This window comes from Phyllobates terribilis, unplaced genomic scaffold (assembly GCF_046119375.1).
Source record: "Phyllobates terribilis strain yellow unplaced genomic scaffold, ASM4611937v1 Scaffold_3__8_contigs__length_932513732, whole genome shotgun sequence".
NCBI lineage: Eukaryota > Metazoa > Chordata > Amphibia > Anura > Dendrobatidae > Phyllobates > Phyllobates terribilis.
Window position 1 is genome coordinate 681,392,640 of NW_027362763.1, and position 6,000 is coordinate 681,398,639.

Here is a 6,000-nt window from a genome sequence, read left to right on the forward strand (position 1 = left end):
CAATAATTAAAAATAAGTTATAACGCTGATAAAATATAATAAAACTATATGAATTATTAAATAACAAATACAATATTATTAATATAATAAGGTAACAAAGTATAATAAAAATGTAAAAAAAAACCTGAGCTAACAATGTAACGAAGTGGATAAAGGACACAACAAGTAATGTAATCATGGTAATGATTTCCGATTATCGGATCTTGTAGTACAGCAGATGTAACCTAGGACAGACCTGATGTATGAAGTCGCTTTCGTCCTCGCACAGCTGCTATTTCCTTGTGTCTCTTGCAGTAAATCGCTCCCTAATTCCTGAATCACAATTTATAAGATGAGTGAGGAGCGATGGCTCCACCTCTGTTGCCTGTCGGTGTCAGCGGCTTAGAATGCGGCTTCCTGCCTGTCGGTGACACAGATCCAGCACCTGCCTCCTGCCGCTCACAGGCCGCCCTGTTCTGGAGCGTGCTCCAACCTGCGGGACACTCAGTGCTCACGGGATCACTGTCAGCGAACATGCCAGGTGTATGATTGTATCAGCTTGTATTTAACATATGTCTTCAACATTAGCATCTATATTTCTCATCACGATCATTTATGCTTTATATAATGATACACCGCTCCGAAACCCCTGCAGTACCATAGATATAAATGCCAAAATTCTGTCTGCCTGCAGTCACCACTAGAGGGAGCAAATTGCATATTGTTTTAACATTGATTTCTATGTAACAGTATTCAGTAAGCCCTTGAGCTCCCCCTGGTGGTGGCTGCAGGAAGACAGAATTGTATAATTTCTTTCTATGTCTTTGCAGAAGATTTGTATCATTTCTATTTACGTGTAAGAATTTAAAATGGTATTTTAGCTGGAAATTTCCACTTTGCGTAGATATCGCATAGAGACTTTTAACATTTAATAAAAATATTTATTGCCTTTATCAATAGAAACATCTTGTTTATTAATGCATCTGTGCTATCTTATGGGACAAGGAATCCTTAAAGGGGTAGTCCAGTATTAGAAATAAAGTGGCTGATTATTTCCAGCAAAATACATCTTGTTCATGGGCTGGATTTGGCATTCACTTGAATGGGAATGAACTGCAATACAAGATACAACCCATGTAGAAGAGGGGCACTGTTTCTGAAGATATTCCTTTGTTCCATACAGTTATACTTCAAGTTTAGGCTACTCTTCTCTTATGTTAATAATTTGTATAAGATATGTTTATAGTCACCTACTCCACTTTAAAGTCACACGCTTCATGGTGGTATTTCTATCACAGGCGGAGCCAATTATTATGGGCCACAATAACAACACATCACCACCAGAGGGCAGGATCATTCACTGAAGTTGAAGGGTATTGCACAGCATAGACCCACGGGGTACGTGTGCGGCAATACACGCTGCCTACCAATCAGTAACGGGGGGAACATTGCTTCCGTCGCACGCTGAAGTCAGCTGCCGACTTCAGAAGAGGACACTGCGAGGCGGGGGAGCGGAGGGAAGGTGAATATAATGTTGTTTTTGTTTTTTTAATCAGTGGCCGTACTACTACATAGATGACTATGGGCTATGCATTATACTATATGGAGGACTATGGGCTGTGCTTTATACAATATGGATGACTTTGGGCTGTGCTTTATACTTTATGGATGTCTATGGGCTGTGCATTATACTTTATGGATGACTATGGGCTGTGCATTATACTTTATGGATGACTATGAGCTGTGCATTATACTACATGGATGACTATGGTCTGTGCATTATACTTTATGGATGTCTATGGGCTGTGCATTATACTTTATGGGTGACTATGGGCTGTACATTATACTTTATGGATAACTATGGGCTGTGCATTATACTTTATGGATGACTATGGGCTGTGCATTATACTTTATGGATGACTATGGGCTGTGCATTATACTACATGGATGACTAGGGGCTGTGCATTATACTATATGGAGGACTATGGGCTGTGCGTTATACTACATAGATGACTATGGGCTGTGCATTATACTACATGGATGACTAAAGGCTGTGCATTATACAATATGGATGACTATGGGATGTGCATTATACAATATGGATGACTATGGGCTGTACATTATACTTTATGGGTGACTATGGGCTGTGCATTATACTTTATGGATGACTTTGGGCTGTGCATTATACTTTATGGATGACTATGAGCTGTGCATTATACTACATGGATGACTATGGTCTGTGCATTATACTTTATGGATGTCTATGGGCTGTGCATTATACTTTATGGGTGACTATGGGCTGTACATTATACTTTATGGATAACTATGGGCTGTGCATTATACTTTATGGATGACTATGGGCTGTGCATTATACTACATAGATGACTATGGGCTGTGCATTATACTACATGGATGACTAGAGGCTGTGCATTATACAATATGGATGACTATGGGATGTGCATTATACAATATGGATGACTATGGGCTGTACATTATACTTTATGGGTGACTATGGGCTGTGCATTATACTTTATGGGTGACTATGGGCTGTGCATTATACAATATGGATGACTATGGGCCGTGCATTATACTTTATGGATGACTATGGGCTGTGCATTATACTTTATGGATAACTATGGGCTGTGCATTATACTTTATGGATGACTATGGGCTGTGCATTATACTTTATGGATGACTATGGGCTGTGCATTATACTACATGGATGACTATGGGCTGTGCATTATACTACATGGATGATTAGGGGCTGTGCATTATACTATATGGAGGACTATGGGCTGTGCGTTATACTACATAGATGACTATGGGCTGTGCATTATACTACATGGGTGACTAGAGGCTGTGCATTATACAATATGGATGACTATGGGATGTGCATTATACAATATGGATGACTATGGGCTGTACATTATACTTTATGGGTGACTATGGGCTGTGCATTATACTTTATGGATGACTATGAGCTGTGCATTATACTACATGGATGACTATGGTCTGTGCATTATACTTTATGGATGTCTATGGGCTGTGCATTATACTTTATGGGTGACTATGGGCTGTACATTATACTTTATGGATAACTATGGGCTGTGCATTATACTTTATGGATGACTATGGGCTGTGCATTATACTTTATGGATGACTATGGGCTGTGCATTATACTACATAGATGACTATGGGCTGTGCATTATACTACATGGATGACTAGAGGCTGTGCATTATACAATATGGATGACTATGGGATGTGCATTATACAATATGGATGACTATGGGCTGTATATTATACTTTATGGATGACTTTGGGCTGTGCATTATACTTTATGGGTGACTATGGGCTGTGCATTATACAATATGGATGACTATGGGCCGTGCATTATACTTTATTGGTGACTATGGGCTGTGCATTATACAATATGGATGACTATGGGCCGTGCATTATACTTTATGGGTGACTATGGGCTGTGCATTATACAATATGGATGACTCATGCTGCACATAACACATCTGCATCTCTGGCTGCTGTGGGCATAAAAGGGGACAAACTTATGATGTGGCACCCATGCTCCCCTGACCTCAACCCCATTGAGAACCTCTGGAGCATCATCAAAAGGAGTGTCTATGATGGTGGGAGGCAGTTCACATCTAAGCAACAGCTCTGGGAGGGTATTCTGTCCTCATGCAAAACAATTGAAGCAGAAACCATCCAAAACCTGACAAATTCAATGGACGAGAGAGTTCAGAAGCTCCTTTCGAACAAGGGGTCCTATGTGCAAATGTAACATCACCTAGAATAAAGTTTTGAGTTGACAACTGTTTGATTTCAGTTTGTAATAACCTGCTAATGCTTATAATTTCAAAAATGACCATTTTTTTGTTCTTTATTAAAATGAAAAGGTTGAAAACTCTGCTGTGCATAATAATTTGGAACATGCATTTTGAGTGCAGTTTGAGTTTTTTATTTTTTTAAAAATATACTGTTATCATAGGCAGTTTGTACAAAAACCTTTCAATTGTACTCTAATAGTTATTTGACTGGAAAATTACAATGACTGCAATTCATATAGGTAATTTGGGAAAATCTGAGAAAATATTATTTGCATACTTTTTTGGAACACAGTGTATACTATAGGGAGGACATTGGGCTGTGCGTTATAATATATAGAGGACTATGGGGAGTGCAATATACTTTTGCTATGTATGCCCCTGAGAGTATAATGGTTTACTTTTTTCTATACATTAAAGAACAGCGTCAGAATGGGGGACATATACCAGGATGGGGGATACAGTGGTGTGAAAAAGTCTTTGCCCCTTCCTGATTTCTTATTCTTTTGCATGTTTGTCACACTTAAATGTTTTAGATCACAAAACAAATTTAAATATTAGACAAAGATAACAGAAGTAATCGCAAAATGCAGTGTTTAAATGAAAGTCTTTATTATTAAGGGAAAAAGAAATCCAAACCTGCAGGACTCTGTGTGAAAAAGTGATTGCCCCCTAAACTTAATAACTGGTTGGGCCTTTAGCAGCAACTGCAATCAAGTGATAACTGGCAATGAGTCTTTACAACACTCTGGAGGAATTTTGGCCACTCTTCTTTGCAGAATTGTTGTAATTCAGCCACATTGGAGGTTTCCGAGCATGAACCGCCTTTTAAAGGTCATGCCACAGCATCTCAGTCGGATTAAGGTCAGGACTTTGACTAGGACTCTCCAAAGTCTTAATTTTGTTTTTCTTAAGCCATTCAGAGGTGGACTTGCTGGTGTGTTTTGGATCATTGTCCTGCTGCATAACACAAGTGCGCTTCATCTTGAGGTCATGAACAGATGACAGGACATTCTCCTTCAGGATTTTTTGGTAGACTGCAGAATTCATGGTTCCATTTATCACAGTAAGTCTTCCAAGTCCTGAAGCAGCAAAACAGCCACAGACCATCACACTACCACCACCATATTTTACCATTGGTATGATGTTCCTTTTCTGAAATGCTGTGTTACTTTTGTGCCAAATGTAATGGGACATACACCTTCAAAAAGTTTAACTTTTCTCTCGTCAGTACACAAAGTATTCTCCCAAAAATCTTGGCGATCATCAAGATGTTTCTGGTAAAACTGAGACAAGCCTTTATGTTCTTTTTGCTCAGCAGTGTTTTTAGTCATGGAACTTTGCCATGCATGCCATTTTTGTCCAGTCTCTTTCTTATGGTGGAATCATGAACACTGACCTTAACTGAAGCTAACGAGGCCCGCAGTTCTTTGGATGTTGTTGTGGGGTCTTTTGTGACCTCTTGGATGAGTCGTCGCCACGCTCTTGGGGTAATTTTGGTCGGCCAGCCACTCCTGGGAAGGTTCACCACTGTTCCATGTTTTCGCCATTTTTGGATAATCGTGCTCACTGTGGTTTGCTGAAGTCCCACAGCTTTAGAAATGACTTTATAACCTTTTCCATACTGATAGATCTTAATTACTTTGTTTCTCATTTGTTCCTGAATTTCTTTGGATTGCAGCATGATGTGAAGCTTTTGAGGATCTTTTGGTCTACTTCACTTTGTCAGGCAGGTCCTATTTAAGTGACTTCTTGATTGGGAACAGGTGTGGCAGTAATCAGGCCTGTGAATGGCTAGGGAAATTGAACTTAGCTTCCCAAAGATTTCATAAACCACAGTTAATTTATGTGAGGGGAATCACTTTTTCACACAGGGCCCTGTAGGTTTGGATTTCTTTTTCCCTTAATAATAAAGACCTTCATTTAAAAACTGCATTTTATGTTTACTTGTGTTATCTCTGTGTAAAATTTAAATTTGTTTTGTGATCTGACACATTTGAATGTGACAAATATGCAAAAGAATAAGAAATCAGGAAGGGGGAAAACACTTCTTCTTACCACTGTATATATAATTTATTCAGGGTGGGGGAGGGCCTGCGCCAAATCTTGCACCGGGCTCCAACACACTCTAGCTATGCCACTGGACTCAGGACTCATTGCAACGCTCACCTTTTCTTCTCT